A 16,077-nucleotide genomic window follows, 5' to 3' on the forward strand; every position below is an offset into this window, starting at 1 on the left:
GGCAAAACATGCTGATCTGCTATGGTACTACAATTTTTCTGTATTCTCACACAATTGTAACAGTCAAAAGGTCAGGCTACGAAATGCCAAGAACATCCCCATGGCTGATCTGTTAATCCTGGGAATGCATAACGAGGACTGCATGGGCAGTCATAAAACTTTAAAGAGCTACGGTAAGTCTCTCTACAAATGTTGCCTTCATTTTTACAGTAAAGCCGTTAAGTGAAATAGAAACAGGTCACTCATCTCCAGTGAGTAACCCACTTGGGCCACAATAGTACACCTTATTTTAATCCCTCTCTCCCAATGCCTTTTGCCTTCCCAGTGGTATTTCTGAAAGAAAAAACCATGAGGGTTAAGAATTGATATTGTCAACAATTAACTTAGTTTTGTTCACATCAGCTTTGTCCATTGCAAGAGTAATTTAATTTTTTTCTTGTCAAAATGCTTATCTGCAGTTTTCTGGCACAGATGCTTAACATGCCAGTTTGACATTGTTCAGAGGCCTCTTGCTAAAACTCAGCTCTGTGTCTTCTGCAGTTGATCAAAACCAATACTTATGTGCTAAACAAGAAGGGTAGTTACTATATGGCATGAAACAGAGAAATGAAAACTAAGAGAAATAATTTAATTGTTTTCTCCCTGAATTATAACCAACAGAGATCCCATGTGCAAACTAAGAATTACAATTACAAGAATAGGCAAAGGATTGAGTGATGTCTGCCCGCTGCAAAAATGCTTTTAAGCTCCCCTTTCTTTTTGATTAAACTTTCCAGAGTGAAACTTCATGAATGAAATTCCACAAAATTGCTGTCTGCTTTTACTTTTTCTTTCCTATTAAAAAAATGCAGATGCATAAGAGAAGGTTTCTTCTTGGCCTTTCATTGACTTCTCAGGTTGCTCGGGAGTTCAATCACCCTCCACAACATTAGTATTATTTATTTATATATGTACATGACAGAAATGAGATAAAGTGGCTCCCTTTTCCTTAGCATTTACTACAGTCTGTGTCACTTGTTATGCAGTCAAATCCACAGGAACTGATTTTTGTACAGAAGTGTAATTCAAATTCTGTCAGCATGGCTGTGTGCTGATCTGAAAAAACAACCATTTCTGTCCCAGATTGTGGGCCTTGGTGTGAATGAAAACCCAAGGTAAAGTAGTTCCCCAACATGCTGTCATTACACACATTCAGCGTGTGTAATGGCTCGCTACCAACAACAACGGCCACTCAGAGGGTTGCAGAAGAGGGAACGGCCTGTCGGAGTTCAGAGAAGAGGAACCGTATGGACTTCATATACATCCCACCCTGGGTAGGCATCTACCATCCAACAGCAGGGAGAGGCTGACCCATACCCGCCTCCCTTTCACAGCATTGCTTCGCTCTGGAAAGGAGACACTGATGTGCAGACCCAGTGTGGGGATGTGACTGAGGTATCGCAAGAGTATTTGGAAAGGAAACTGTTTACTACCTGAGGAAACACGATAGTGTCACTCCATTTTGAAGCAGGCATTCAATTCCCCAGGCTTAGTGAAAAAATGGATTTCAGCTCATGAATCACAATAGAAATTTTATTGACTGAAGAACACGAACGTGAGAGCTGAGTGACTCCAAATAATTATCCTGTTCAGCCTCAGCTCGTTCTTTTGGATGGTCACTTAGTCCTCAGGAGACAAAAAGTACGGAGCATCCCTCTTCTCAGTCCAAGTCTAAAATGCACAGTTCTTTTGTCCAATGAGAGCAGAAAATTTGGCTAATGTTGCTGATATCTTCTTCCATCCCTAAGAGTAGCTTTCCAGTCAATAACTCCTGTCAGCCACTCTGTTCCTGTGCTGCATGGAAAACATCAGCTCCATTCTTTACCTTCGTTCAAGTTCCTATTCCACTAAACTGAAGAGAAAGCTATGACAGGAAACACATCAGGAAAGCTCCTTTTTCCTTTTCCAGTGACTTCTTCTTCTTTCCATACAGGAGAAAAGATCAGGCCTCCAAAAACATGCTTCCAAATTCAAAGTGTTGCCGAGTTCTAGAGGAGACAGATCCTTTTTCTGCTAGAGAAACATGGGGATGCTCATTAGGGAGATGTGAACTCAAACACAGAAGGAAATCCGTGAAATGCTGTAGGGGACCTGGTAAAACTCGGTTTCAAATTTTGTCTGCAGGCAGCAAGTTTTGAAATCTTTGGGTTTTTGTGAAGTCCTTTATTTAATTTGCAACCATTAATTAAAGAATTGTCCCACACACATCTGTGGTCCTTCTTTTATAAAAAAATCCAATGTACAGAGAAGATAAAGGGAAGGAGGAAATGAAGAGTTACCAAAGTGTCATTGTTTATGGATAGAGAACAGATTAAAAGGTGAATATATATTATGGGAATAAAGCACCAGCAAACACTTAAATTCTGAATTATTATGACAAGCATTTATTTTGTGGATATTTCTGTGTTACGGTGGACTTAGGGGATCCCATGCTGAACTAATGGTACAATGATAAGGTCTCAGGATGCAACGGTCATCATCTGCTAAGATAACGTAAGAGCAACAGAACAAATTCAGCATAGATGTAAGCAGACATTCAGAGCTGTAAATCTCAGTTTTCCAGAGCTGTGCCTTATTATATCAGGACTTAATTTTGATAGCAACCAAGTGATTATAACTCTTGGTGGAATAAATATGTAGAAACTTTGCAGAAGCTAAACCTGATTTTGAAGCTTTGCTCTCTTATCTTCTTATAGTACCTGCAGTACAATAATACTACTTTACTGCAAAATATATTTTATTTTAATGTATTTGTTTATATCTTTAGTCTTACAGCAATTAAAAATTAGTTCAATACTGGCATTCTAGTCACACAGCATTTGTGCATCTTCTGTCCCCTTGGAAAGTAAACATCTAGATATATCTGGAAAGGCAGTGTCTTTCCACTGTCTGAGTCTCTGTATGCACCTGCAATATAAACATTTAATAATAAATTAGAAGTTAAAGAGTTGCCATGACAGCAACTGCCTGTTTGCAGCAACTAGCATGGGATCTGTAGCTATTCCTATGTACCCAGGACACAGTACTGCCTGTAGCTTTGTGCAGATTGTTATTCAAGTTAGCACTGAACAAAGTATTACAGGTTAAGGCAATTTGCTCTCTCAATGGTAGTCTTTTAGAGTATGCTTGTTAGCTCATGATTAGTTAGCATGACCTTTACTGCACAGTTCTAGTAGTTTAAGGCAATGTTGTAAGCCAGCTAGAGTTACTTTAAGGATTCGTAAGTTTTAAGATTTACTCGATTATATATACTATAAATATACATGTTATATATTTTAAAAAGCTATTAAATGCTTGTGTGTGTAATATAAACATGGTTCCTATAGATAGGGGGTTAACTTCAAAATAGAGAAGGATGGGAAATTAATTTAGCAGAAATTATGATATAATAATGAGAGACACAGAGGCAATGCCAGTGAATTTATGATTAGTGAGTGAAAATTAAATCATGAGTGACATGCACAGTGGTCCTCAATAAATTAAATTATCAGCATTGCTTTGCTCCATTGTGTATTTTATCAAATAAAATCTTACCTTCTGTGCCTTTGCCTTTTTATTAGAATTTTCTTCCTAGACCCTGGGGCAGCTCAGTTTAATAAAATAAAAACTACTTGATTACTCTGCCAGCTTCAAGTCAAAAGGCTAGTCTTTACTTTTATATCAGGGTAGATTTGCAAAGTGTTAACATTTGTTATGGTTAACTACAGAAGGAAAAAGTGCTATAAACTTTGAGGTCATGCAGCTGCACAAACCATTATACCAGTGTAAGCTTTTACTTGTGTGCTTTTGTCCTTAGTCCTGTATTTTATCCAGTGATTGTTTAACGTAAAACACAGAAACAACCTTGAATGGAGGAGAAGAGGGAACTAAGGGCTCCCTCTTACTAAGCAAATACCCAGCTTGTAAGCAGGCGAGCAGCTCAGGAGCTTTCAAGTAAGAGTGCAAGGGGCCCCTGGGATTTGAGCAGCACCTAAGCAAGAGTCTTCAGGTTCAATGTTTTGAATGTGCATACTGGAGCTCTGCTTGACTTCCCTTTTCAGCATGTTGACTCCGCATGATACTGTGCAAAGCTACTCAAGCTAGTGACACGTGACCTAATGTCTCTGCCTTTCTGTACAATCGCCAGTATATGGCAAGCTCAGCATCTCTAACGCTGTGCAGTGTATTGTGCTGTAAACACATAGTCTAAAATTTTTATTGAACTTAGCTTGCATTTCCTGAAAAGCGAAAATGCATCAACTTACCAAGTTTCATTTTCTCAAAGATTTAACATCCCCACAGATAATATATATGCAAAAATAGCCCTCTTCTTTCCCACTGAAGGTTGTTCACAAGTTGCTATTGATTATGGCTGCAAACCTGAACATATTCAACTGCATTTTTGGCTGTGATCTGGAAACATTGTCTGTGATGTCATTTCCCAGTGCCAAACTTTAAAATTAACCCATCATTGCCACATAGTGAGCTAAGTCACCTCTTACCTTGAAAATCCTGATTCCGGCAGGATCCAATGGCAAAAGCTGGCAGCAACAAATCACTACCCATAGAAGATGAGTCTGTCTTCCCAACAGCTCCTCATTCAAATCATCCCCACAAGCAGCAAGTTCTCTTATGAGCTCTGCCAGGTGAAACACCATGTCTGTTAAGCAGCGTGCCTATGAAAAATATGAAATTCTCAAGGATCATTATCACATGTATTCATATCATAAAAAACCTAAAAAAAAACCTCTTATACACAGCTGCATCTCCTGCATGCCATTCAAATATGACTACATCAATTTGCTTAAAGCAAGCGCAGGCGTTCCAGGGATTTCTCAAAGCATTGCACGTTCCCTACAAAATATGCTTGTGTAGCCTATTTCGTTGACTGAATCCTTAAAATGGAGCTTGTGGGAATGACAGCAAACTTCTCCCAAGCTAAAATTATATCACTGGGACTGCTAACCTATTCAAAAACCCAGGGGAACTGGGTCTTATCTGTCACCTACAAAGCCGATCCCCACCCTACATGACCAGTGAAGTCCAATGGGAAATATCTACTGTCCTTGAGAAGTGAGATAACCAGGTCCTCTATCAAAATGACAAATTGTCAAATATTGTTGAAAGAATATCACAGACTAAAAAAATCCCGTGTGTCAAGCAGACTTACCGAATGACACCCACTTTCCAGTTTTCTTCCTTTTGGTAAGACTGCTGAAAGCTCAAACTCTTGCAATATCACCATAATCACGCATATCCCCCAGTCATGCTTTTCACACATGCATACACCAAAATAGTCTCAGGAATGTTACCAGGAAGCCCACGACTAAAGAACTTTTTTCTTATGATCCTTAGAAATAAACAGGTCTCTTTGGTGATACTTCTAGATATTTTTGCAACTATTATCGCATGGTACTGGTGGCAAACATATTTCACCTGGCGAGTAAATGAGATGACACACAGAATTCTTTCACTGTTAATGTGCAGGTTTCAGAGAGTCATTATGGTCACTTCTTTCCTGCCAAAATTTTCAGCTTCCACATTATCACCATCCTATACTTACATATGATTGACGGTCTCTTCTCAACTGTGAACACCAGAGAGGCTGTGAATTGCAAATTAGTTTTGGGACAGAGATCCAAGTGTTTTGTCTGCCTCATCAAATTTAGCCACAGAAACTTTGTATCAAAGAAGCACAAGGCTTGTAAACTAAGCAAAATGTGTGCCAGGCAGTGAGAATTCCAATTATACCTATTGTTCTCAAAGATAAAAAAAACCTCAAAACATGAAGAATCTGATAAATCATACAACAATTAATTAAATTTTATTAGCAAGGGTTGAACGACTTGAGTTATTCTTAACACTATTCTCAAAGCATGCTTATTAAGGATATTGTAATTTTCTTTCTTTCAAATATTCAGACACTTCATATTGTCAATGCAGATGGTGAATCAGGTTTAGAATTCAAACAGTTCCTCTTAACTGATGGTCTTCTTATAATTTTAGTGTAATTCCAGAAAATCTCCCCAAACTTGCAACATCCGAAAGTTAAATGCTATATGTTTTACATATATTATATGCATGTTATAACATTATAAACAAATGTATTTGTTTTGTGTTTATTACTTCTTTGTAAATTATGAATACATCATAAGAGTATAACTCATGAGAATAAAACCTATAATTCATTGATAAGTTGAGGAAAATTATCTTTTAACATTTGCAGCTGTTAGTACTAAGAGTTAGAATCAGTTAGGTCATTTAAGACATGTAATGTGTATATTATGGAATTATGTGTTGAGCAGTACGTCTTCTTCTGGAAGTTGCAATGTACATTTTTTTTGGAACAGGTATCATTTCACAACTCTTGTGAATTCATCGAATAGTATATAATCTGAACACATTTTAAAAAATTTGTTTTTCACATTATATTCTTCCACATTTCAAAACTTTTTGTTTTAAAATTCTTTGACCTGTGTCATGTAGAAGATTCAGGTTAAACTTTAATTAACCTTCCTTGCATTCAAGTCTATAATTTACTGGAGACATATTAAATTAGGGCAAAACTTACTCTTGAGTCGTATGAAAGCAATGCTGAATTTTGGTCTTTAATCTAGGTGCTTTGGGGGTTTTTCCCTCCACACTGGTGCTGACGTGATGGACTGATTGCCCAGAACAGGCATCGGGTGTAATGGAGATGCCGTGCACACTCCATCAGCCTGCCCGAGACACACTCCTCCAAGTGCTAATGAAAGGATTTTCACAAACAGTTGATCCAAAATGCCACTTCGAGTTCAAAAAGGCAACAGCTTTATTTTGATGAAAAATATACATATATTTCCCTTATTAAAGCTGGCACAGTGTTTTTTATATGTCACTCATCACCCTAGTATCTCAACACCTCTAAAATATTTTGAAATATAAATTCTATCTCCACTACATCTACTCTTTTCCCTTCCAAAACATGGAGTAAGTAGCTTGACTGGTAAGAGTAAATAGCCTGACTGGTTCACAGCTCAGTTCCTAAGTGTGGGAAATGTGGTGAACGTGCTGAAGAAAGCTGAGACAAAGAATTATGCTTGTTTTTTAAAACTAATTCTGAATGCAATCAACTTGATTTTGAAATAAAATTACCTTTTATGATATCCTCAGTCCAGTTCTGAGATCTTGGTCCCCAGATGCAGTAACTGGAGGGCAGTTAGGAATGGGGGAGACGACTTTGTCACACTTTTATGCCAAGTTACTTCAGGTTCAGTTTCAATCAGTGCCTACTCAGACAGGTGTGTATGTCACCTAAATACTGAGAGAGTGCTTACTGGCCTAAAAGACACAGAGGGTTATACATAAATCCTCCTGGCAGGTTCTCTCGCTTATGTCCTCACCATCCCTACAAAAGGTTTCTTGTGGATTTTGAATCTAGTAATGCAGGGAGATGAACCTCATGTGACTGCAGATGTGAGCCCTCCATCATATTTATTTTTGGTGTTGTCTGGAAAAATTGCACAGGCTGCAGCAAGAGATGTCAGTGTATTCCTGTGGCTTCTTGTGGATGTGACGGACACAGCTGGTGACGTGCAGGGGCGCAGCTGGCAGGAGGGTGAAGGCTGCCAGCAGAGCTGAAGGGCCAGCAGCCGCGTCTCAGGCACCCTCTGCGCCCAGGTAGCCCCAGGGGCTGACAGCTGGCAGCTGGCTCCGAAAACTGGACTTTGCAGGCTTTCCTCATCTTCTTGCTTAGAAAAGGGGAGATACACACGGCATGCTCAAGAGGTCTCCAGGTAATGAGCGAAACTCATTTTGATACTGAGCAACCCATATACTTCATGACTGCAATTGTGTTCCTTTCTGACATACATGGAGCTGGGGAAGTTACAGCATCACGGGCCATTCCCTGCAGCTGTTCTCCAGTTACATGTCAGAAGCTTTTCAGCCTCTCTGTCAGATTATAAAATATTCTCTAGACCCTCATTTGCTTATATTTAGTCCTATCCTGCAGCACTTCTTGTGTTCCTGAACCTTTTCTTTCAGTTTGCTAGTGTCAAGCCACTTCATATTATTAACAGTCATAGGCCTGCAGGAAAATATTAAATTATGCATATGTTTACTTACGTTGTTTTTTCACATTACATTTGAAGATCACAGAGTGAATAGGAGTTTTTGGTGATGATTCACTCCATTCAGCTTCCCTTTTGTGTGCAAGCTGGAAGGGTTCACAATGAGCTGATCTCTCCACAGACCATAATGAAACCCACACTGTCAGGGGCAACAAATAATTTTCTTGTGTTGATTGGGAAAGGTTTCCTGAAAACAAGACTTTTCAGTCTCTTTATCCCATATGTGAATGGCTGTATTAGGATTTTATCAAGACAAACTGGTATTAAAGCATGAGGCCAAATTAAGACAACTAACCACTGGTGTTCACGTGGAGCGGGTATTTTTTTGCACTGAATGATAAGAATCACTGCAGCTGAAATAACATACCAGATAAAAGAAATAATCCTTTTAGGAAAGTATAGGTTAGATTAGATCACAACACTCTTGATGTGAGAGTAAAGCCATAGAAGAACTACCATATTTAGCAATTATATCAATGATATTCTTACAGGTGATGAGCTGGTAGCAATAGCCACTGAATCCACATAAAATTTGATCCTAAGATCAGGTGCCCATTTTTTATCTTCATATTTGCTTCCAAAAGGTAACTTCAGGTGAGCGATATCTTTGGAAACCCAGCAGTGGAAATGTTCTATGTGTCTAGCTAAGATAAAATACAGCACTTGAGGTTCATTTTTATCTTCTTTGTTATCTTTTGTCCTTACTCTGTACTATTTTAAAATGTGCAACTGAGGAAAGATTACCAGGCAGTGTATATTTTTTTTCCTACTTCTCCTGGAGCTTCAGGGACATCTGCACAGCCAATTTGCTTTACAGGCTTCCACATACAGTATACTTAACACATTGATTTTGAAGATTTCAGAAACCGCTTGCAGATGAGTCTCCATTTACGTTAATCAAAATACTGACAAAGTAGAACACTGGCTCCAGCTGTTAGCTGCAGAAGCAACTAAAGTAGAAAAGACTTCCCTTGGAAGAGGATAAAGCTTAGCCACAACAAGGCCACCCCATCACTCTGAATCATGCAGGAAAAATCTCTGGTTTTAATATCAAGCAGCATACCAGGTGGTACTACTGTTAACTCATTTTCCTAAACAATGTGTGGCATTGGGAAAAAAACCCAGCAAGCCAAGAACTTGCTGGTAAGACCACCTATGAAAGTCATGAAAATAAATTAAAAAAAGACTGACGTATGCCAGCTTCCTAGGCTTTTAAATTCAGTTTCACACATACCTGCTTTTATACCACCTCCTCCACTGTGCTTCCTTACTCATGCTCACTTTTGTTTCCTTTTATAACATTTATAAACATTTATAGCATTTGTTACTTACATACCACTGCTAGAGTGGGGGTGCGTGGGAGATCCTTGCTGCCATCACACCGTTCATACCGCCTCTCTGTTAAACCCTTTTCCCCTATCCTTTGTGCCTCTTGTTTCTTTAGGTGATAACTCTCTGGAATACAGGATGCTTCTTCCTCTGTGTTGGTACAGCTTTTAGCTCAACTTGGTTTTAGGCACTATTGTCACAAACATAATAATTAATAGTGCAAGGCAAGCCCTATGTTCAAAGGACTTTGAAAGGAGCCAACATCCATTTCAAACAATGCCCAAAATTGTGCACATCCTCAATCAAATACATCTTTGACTTAAATCGTCAAATATAATCTTCACCTAACAGCTTAATTTGCTGTGGCAACGAAGTGCCATACCCACTTGTAGTGCTGCTGCTTGTGGATCTAAAGAACAGCTCATTTTTTAACACAAGCTCATATTGTTCTTGAACAGCACCTCGTAGTATAATTGAAAAAGATAATCTATGCACTAGCTTTGATCTGCTTAGGCTCTGCAGGATGGATAAAATGCTAGTTATCAGATAATACTGGTTACTAGATAACTGGGATAGTAATTAGTCACTCCAGAATGCAATCTTCATGTCTTTTATTTCTTTGTGGTCATCAATCAAAACTTGATCTGTGATTACAGTTTGTGAATTGTAAGCAGTCTAGACTCAAGTTCTCAGACTGAATTTTGCCCTCTTCTCCATGTTTCAGGTATTCCTTCTGTAGAGCAATTGCTCCAAATAATTGCCACTGCTGTCATGTTTGGCACCGAAATAAGGTTTGGCACCAAAATGTGGTACTAGTGACAATTTTTTTAAAAAACTATTTAGTAGTTACATTCAGTATGTTTGACTTTTAGAACTTGTCTTAAGCCTGATTGTTAAAGGTTTAAAATATTAACACCACTGAAATATTGCCCAATTAAGCTGTTATTAAAACACCCCTTTATGTAATATTTAGATTTTTTGTGAAAGTTACAACAATATTTTTACACTAATCTTTTCTTTTTAATAACAAATAAACTTCACTACCAGAATCACAAGCAGGTACCTACTCTGCTCATGTTTAAGGCCAAATAAAGCAAGCCTTAAATATTCATGTGCATCAGGCTATCCGCTGTTCACTTGACAACAGCAATTCAGAGTGGTTTATTGTAAATAGGAAGGATGATGATGATGTGTCATGCTGTATGCATTTGGACAGCAACAGGAAATGCTTTGTCAGAGAATAGCTCTTACTTCGGCAAGTAAATACGTTTGAGGTAAATATGGAGCAAGAGAGAGGTTGATTTACGCTCATGATGAGGTTCTGGTTTAGTTTTTTTAGGCTAGAACAATGCATTCTCCCGGTTACTGGAAAAGGCTGCCATGTATACAAGTAAAACAAGAACAGCCAACAACATTGACAATCGACTGATCTTTTAAAAAGCGCAGTTGATTTCAAGAACTTTGTACATCACTATGGCATCAGTAGGAATCTTGACCCATATTGTGCACAGAAAAGAAAAAAAACCACTAAGGCTGCTGTAGGGCAGCTTTTGCTTAAGCTACAGCATTCCTGTTCAGAAAAAAAATGCATTGATTTTCCAGTATTTGTGAAGTAATGTGTATTTTCATGGTCATTCCCTCTTTTTTATGTATATCAGATCTTCTCAAACAGAACACTGGTTTCATCTGGATTCAGAGCACATACTTAAGCCTACCCAAAATGGTACACTGATTTCAGACTCAGCCTTTCCTTGATTTCTGCAGATAGCCCTAGCCAGAAACTCCTTCCTACATACAGGTAGTGTGGCTGTGATCCTCAAAGAGAGGACCCTGTATGGGATCTGGCTGGGTCAGAAATATTTTCTAATATCTTCCTACCAGTACTAGCACATTCCAATCATTTTGGATAGACTGAGATTTCTAGCGGTTTTTGACATTTTAAAAACCATCTCAGTCAGACCTGCTCTGAGTAAGTTTGATTCACAACAGCAAGTAGGCATCCAAATGTCATATAGGCTCCCAAGTCCAATGTTTGGAAGCCTCCAAAACCTTAAAATTTCTACTCAATTGTGATTTGAGCTTCCAGCTACCTAAATTTCTGCCAGTCAGTCTTTAAGACATCTATAGGTTTACACAGCAACAGATGCAGAGGTCCTCACCAGTGAACCACACAAGCCAGGTCTGGAACCAGCACTTTACAGCTAACAGAGGTGGAGGCTAAGCTACGTCACCCTGGCACTGAAGCGATATAAGGCAGATAGATTGCTCTCAGGGTCCAAAATTCATTGCTGCACTGCCTTGTGCAGATATGCCTACCTTTTCTTCTAGGAGACATTCACAAAACTAAACCAAATCCTTTTCCTCAGAAGGATTCTCAAACTATGTTCCCAAATTCCATGCCTCGCATACCCTGTCAGTGGGGACAGGAGGTCTGCACAACAGATGATCTCTGTGTTTCTTTCCCTGTCATCCAAGCGTACAGCATCTGCTTGGGGGGAGGCAGCTTTGTTTGCAGATTTCCCTGGTTAGCAAGGGAATGAATAATAATAATAATCCCATGCAGCAATACAGGTTAGGGGTTGGTGTGCTGGAAAGCAGCTCTGCAGAGAGGGACCTGGGAGTCCTGGTGGACAACAAGTTGTCCATGAACCAGCAATGTGCCTTTGTGGCTAAGAAGGCCAATGGTCTCCTGGACTTCATTAAAAAGAGTGTGGCCAGCAGGTGGAGGGAGGTCATCCTCCCCCTCTACTCTGCCCTGGTGAGGCCGCATCTGGAGTGCTGTGTCCAGTTCTGGGCTCCCCAGTTCAAGAAGGACAGGGAAGTACTGGAAAGAGTCCAGTGGAAGGCTGCAAAGATGATCAAGGGACTGGAGCACCTCTCTTAGGAGGAAAGGCTCAGAGAGCTGGGTCTGTTTAGCCTGGAGAAGGGAAGACTGAGAGATGGCTGCTAAGAAGATGGGGTCAAACTCTTTTCAGTGGTGCCTGGTGAGAGGACAAAGGGCAGCAGGCACAAGCCAGAACACAGGAAATTCCATCTCAACATGAGGAAAGACTTCTTTACTTTGAGGGTGGCAGAGCGCTGGAACAGGCTGCCCAGAGAGGTGGTGGAGTCTCCTTCTCTGGAGATACTCAAAACGTGCCTGCGTTTCTGTCCAGCCTGCTCTAGGTGAACCTGCTTTGGCAGGGGGTTGGACTAGATGATCTCCGAAGGTCCCCTCCAACCCCTGCCATTATTCTGTGGTTCTGTGAATCCTAATTTCCCACCTCGCTAGAAAATGCAATTGGGAGTTCTGGGGGAAGACTCTCACAATTTCTTCTCTTGGCGTTTTTCCTCTTTGCACAAATAATTAGACGTTCATGGGGCTAAAAAGAAGGTGGTGACTTTGCCCAGCTGTGGTTAAGTGCCAGGTTTGAATCCCTATTCCAATGAATGCTTAATTATTCTTCTGATGCCAGACACGCTGCGGGGGGTTTCCCATTCCCGCCCCGCTCGCTCCTCACGCGAGCTTCTATAAGGAGCCTGGGCACCTGCGGACGGGGAGTTTAGTAAACTGCGAGGCTCACAAAACCGAACTTCACCGAGATAAACCAGCTTCTTCAAAGACCCCTCCGGTGGCGCCCGGGAGGGTTCCGTGGGCAGGGGGGGCTGCGCCACCAGCTCGCCGCTGAACGGCTGAAGCACCTAACTGAATTTGCGTTGCAAACATAAACGCTTTTATTTATACGCTGAGCTCAACATTGGGGATCTTTTTTAACGCCGGGCGGCTGAGGGCGGAGCCGGCGGGGTCTGGAGTGGGCGTGGCGTGGCGGTGAGGGGGCGGTGCCGGCGGATGAGGTCATCACCGGGCGCCGCGGGCCGGGGCCGGAGGGCGGCGGGGGCTCGGCCGGCAGGTAAAGCCCCCGCCGCGGCGGGGCTGGAACGGGAGGGGGCTGGTAGCGACTGCTTGTCCCGCCCGCCCCCTCCCTCCCTGTCACCCTGTGGCACCTCGGCGGCCGCTGTAAGCGCTCGCTGTAAGCGCTCCTTCCCCGCCGGCCCCGCGCCTCCGGCCTGGGGCGCCGAGGAGGCCTGAGAGGGAGCCGGGCGCCCCGCGGGGGGCCGGGCCGCGCTCTGCCGGGCCCGCGGGCTTCGCTCGCCCACCTCCGCCTCGGTGCCGGACGCTCCTGGGAGTTACGGAGTTACCGTCCCTGCCTTGCCTTGTCCAGGGAGCCGCGGCAGCTGGAGGGTGGCCAGCGGCGGGGCGGTCAGGATGCCGAACAGTAGGGGATGCGCAGCCAGGAATCCCTGCTGGCTTTTCCCATGCCGCTTCTGCAGCTTGAATCGGTGCCATTCTCGTAGGACTCTAGTTCTAAGTAAAATTTCCTGAAAGAACTTGAAATGTAATTCTGTTCGAGCTTCTCAAAGCTGATTGACAAGGTTTTCTGCTCATTGGCAGCTTTTAACACTTGGAAGCATATAGGTGAAGCTCTTATCTCAATAAATGGAATTTTGTAATTCATCTGAGGATTTCGGCTTAGTTGCATGTTAGGTCCATATTCAGGATAACGTCTAGTTTTGCAAAGGTCAAGTTGAGTAACTGAGTTGGCTTGCCAGTGTTAAGATTGGAAATAGATGACTGCTTTTCTGATTCTAGCCTTAGGGAAATAGTTCTTCCACATTGTAGGTGGTATTTATAAGTGACAGCTGCTTTGAGTTAAAAGCAGTCGTTCTATTTCAGCATGGATTTGATTTGGACACTTTCACGTATGAATATCTTCTTTACTTGCAAGCCCCATCTCCTGAAAATCAGATACACACGCCCCACTTCCTTGTGTGTATCGAGTGGAAATAAAATCCAAGATAATTTTCCTCCTCTTTGATGCTGTTCAGCATCTCCACAGACTCACTGAAGTTGAAGGGGGCCACTAAAGATCATCTAGTCCAATGCCCCAGCTTAAGCAGGCTGAGGCAGGTTGCCTAGGACCATGTCCGCCTTGAAATAATTTTCTAAAATAAAAAATTGAAAATCCATCCTTACACAAATGTGTTTTCTGTAACGTAGTAATTGTAGATTTGTGGTCAGGGCCTTGTAAAATGTTTAGCTGCATATATTTGGGCTGTGTTTAATGACTTAAGGTACTTGGTCACTACTCTAATACAAAAAACCACCAGTGAACTAAAGAGAGTTTATGGGAAATATCAGGATGCTCTTCCTAGCTTTTTTTACTGATAGTAAGTTATGGTTCTGTATCAATCTTTGTTTAATTATGTGTTTTTCTTTGGGAACGGTTATTTTGAGGGTGGAAGGGGACGTTGATTTTTTGGTGTTTCCCTTATTTCAGCTGAAAGAAGGAATTTTCTATCTTGATTTCCTGTCTTAACTATCAAGCCACTTTCAGTCATTTATCATCAGTCCTGGCTAACCAGGGATGTCCCTGGAGGGGACTCACTGGAGGTTAGCAAATGTGATGTCCACCTACACAAAGGGCCAGAAGAAGGATCCAGGGAATTACAGGCCTGTCAGTCTACCTCAGTGCCAGGGAAGGTCATGGAGCAGATTATCTTGAGTGCCATCACGCAGCATGTACAGGACAGCCCTGCCCAGTCAGCGTGGGTTTATGAAAGGCAGGTGCTGTGTGACTAACCTGATCTCCTTCTGTGATAAGATGACCCACTTAGTGGATGACGGAAGGGCTGTGGATATTGTCTACCTAGACTTTAGTAAAGTCTTTGACAGTGTTTCTCACAGCATTCTCCTGCAGAAACAGGTTGTCGATGGCTTGGACGGGAGCACTCTTCGCTGGTTAAAACACTGGCCGGATGGCCAGGCCTAAAGAGTTGTGGCAAATGGAGTTAAATCCAGTTGGTAGCCAGTCACAAGTGGTGTTCCCCAGGGCTCAGTGTTGGGGCCAGTTCTGTTTAATATCTTTGTCAATGATCTGACGAGGGGATCAAGTGCACACTCAGTAAGTTTGCAGACGACACCAAGTTGTGTGGGAGTGTTGATCTGCTTGAGGGTAGGATGGCTCTACAGAGGGATTTGGACAGGTTGGGTCAATGGGCCAAGGCCAGTGGTATGACACTCGATAAGGTGAAATGCTAGATTCAGCACTTGGGTCACAACAACTCCATGCAGCACTACAGTCTTGGGGAAGAGTTGCTGGAAAGCTGCCCAGAAAAAAAGGACCTGGGGGTGTTTGACAGCTGCCTGAGTATGAGCCAGCAGTGTGCCCAGGTGGCCAAAAAGGCCAACAGCATCCTGGCCTGGATCAGAAATAGTGTGGCTAGCAGGGCTAGAAAAGTGATCATCTCCCTGTACTTGGCACTGGTGAGGTCGCACCTCAAGTACTGTGTTCAGTTTTGGGTTCCTCACTACAAGAAAGACATTGAGGTGCTGGAGCATGTCCAGAGAAGGGGAATGAAACTGGTGAAGGGTCTAGAGCACAAGTCCTCTGAGGAGCATCTGAAGGAACTGGGATTATTTAGCCTGGAGAAAAGGAGGTTGAGGGGAGACCTTACTGCTCTCTCTCCTCTCCTGAAAGGAGGTTGTGAAGAGTTGGGGGTTGGTCTCTTCTCCCAAGTAACAAGTGATAGGATGAAAGGAGATAGCCTCAAGTTGCACCAGGGGAGGTTTAGGTTGGAT

General features: G+C 42.0%; 1 protein-coding gene across 3 annotated transcripts in view; it reads left to right on the forward strand.

Moving 5' to 3' along the window:
* Window positions 1-13,276: 13,276 nt before the first annotated feature.
* AOPEP (aminopeptidase O (putative)) overlaps window positions 13,277-16,077 on the forward strand; it is a 210,490-nt gene continuing 207,689 nt past the window's right edge. For 2 of the 3 annotated variants that reach the window (XM_074569860.1, XM_074569861.1), the window contains exon 1: window positions 13,284-13,348. The gene's annotated coding sequence lies outside the window, so the exon portion shown is untranslated. Of the gene's footprint in view, window positions 13,349-16,077 lie in introns of all 3 variants that reach the window. The other variant, XM_074569859.1, reaches the window with a different exon arrangement.

This window comes from Larus michahellis, chromosome Z (assembly GCF_964199755.1).
Source record: "Larus michahellis chromosome Z, bLarMic1.1, whole genome shotgun sequence".
NCBI classification, from domain to species: Eukaryota; Metazoa; Chordata; class Aves; order Charadriiformes; family Laridae; genus Larus; species Larus michahellis.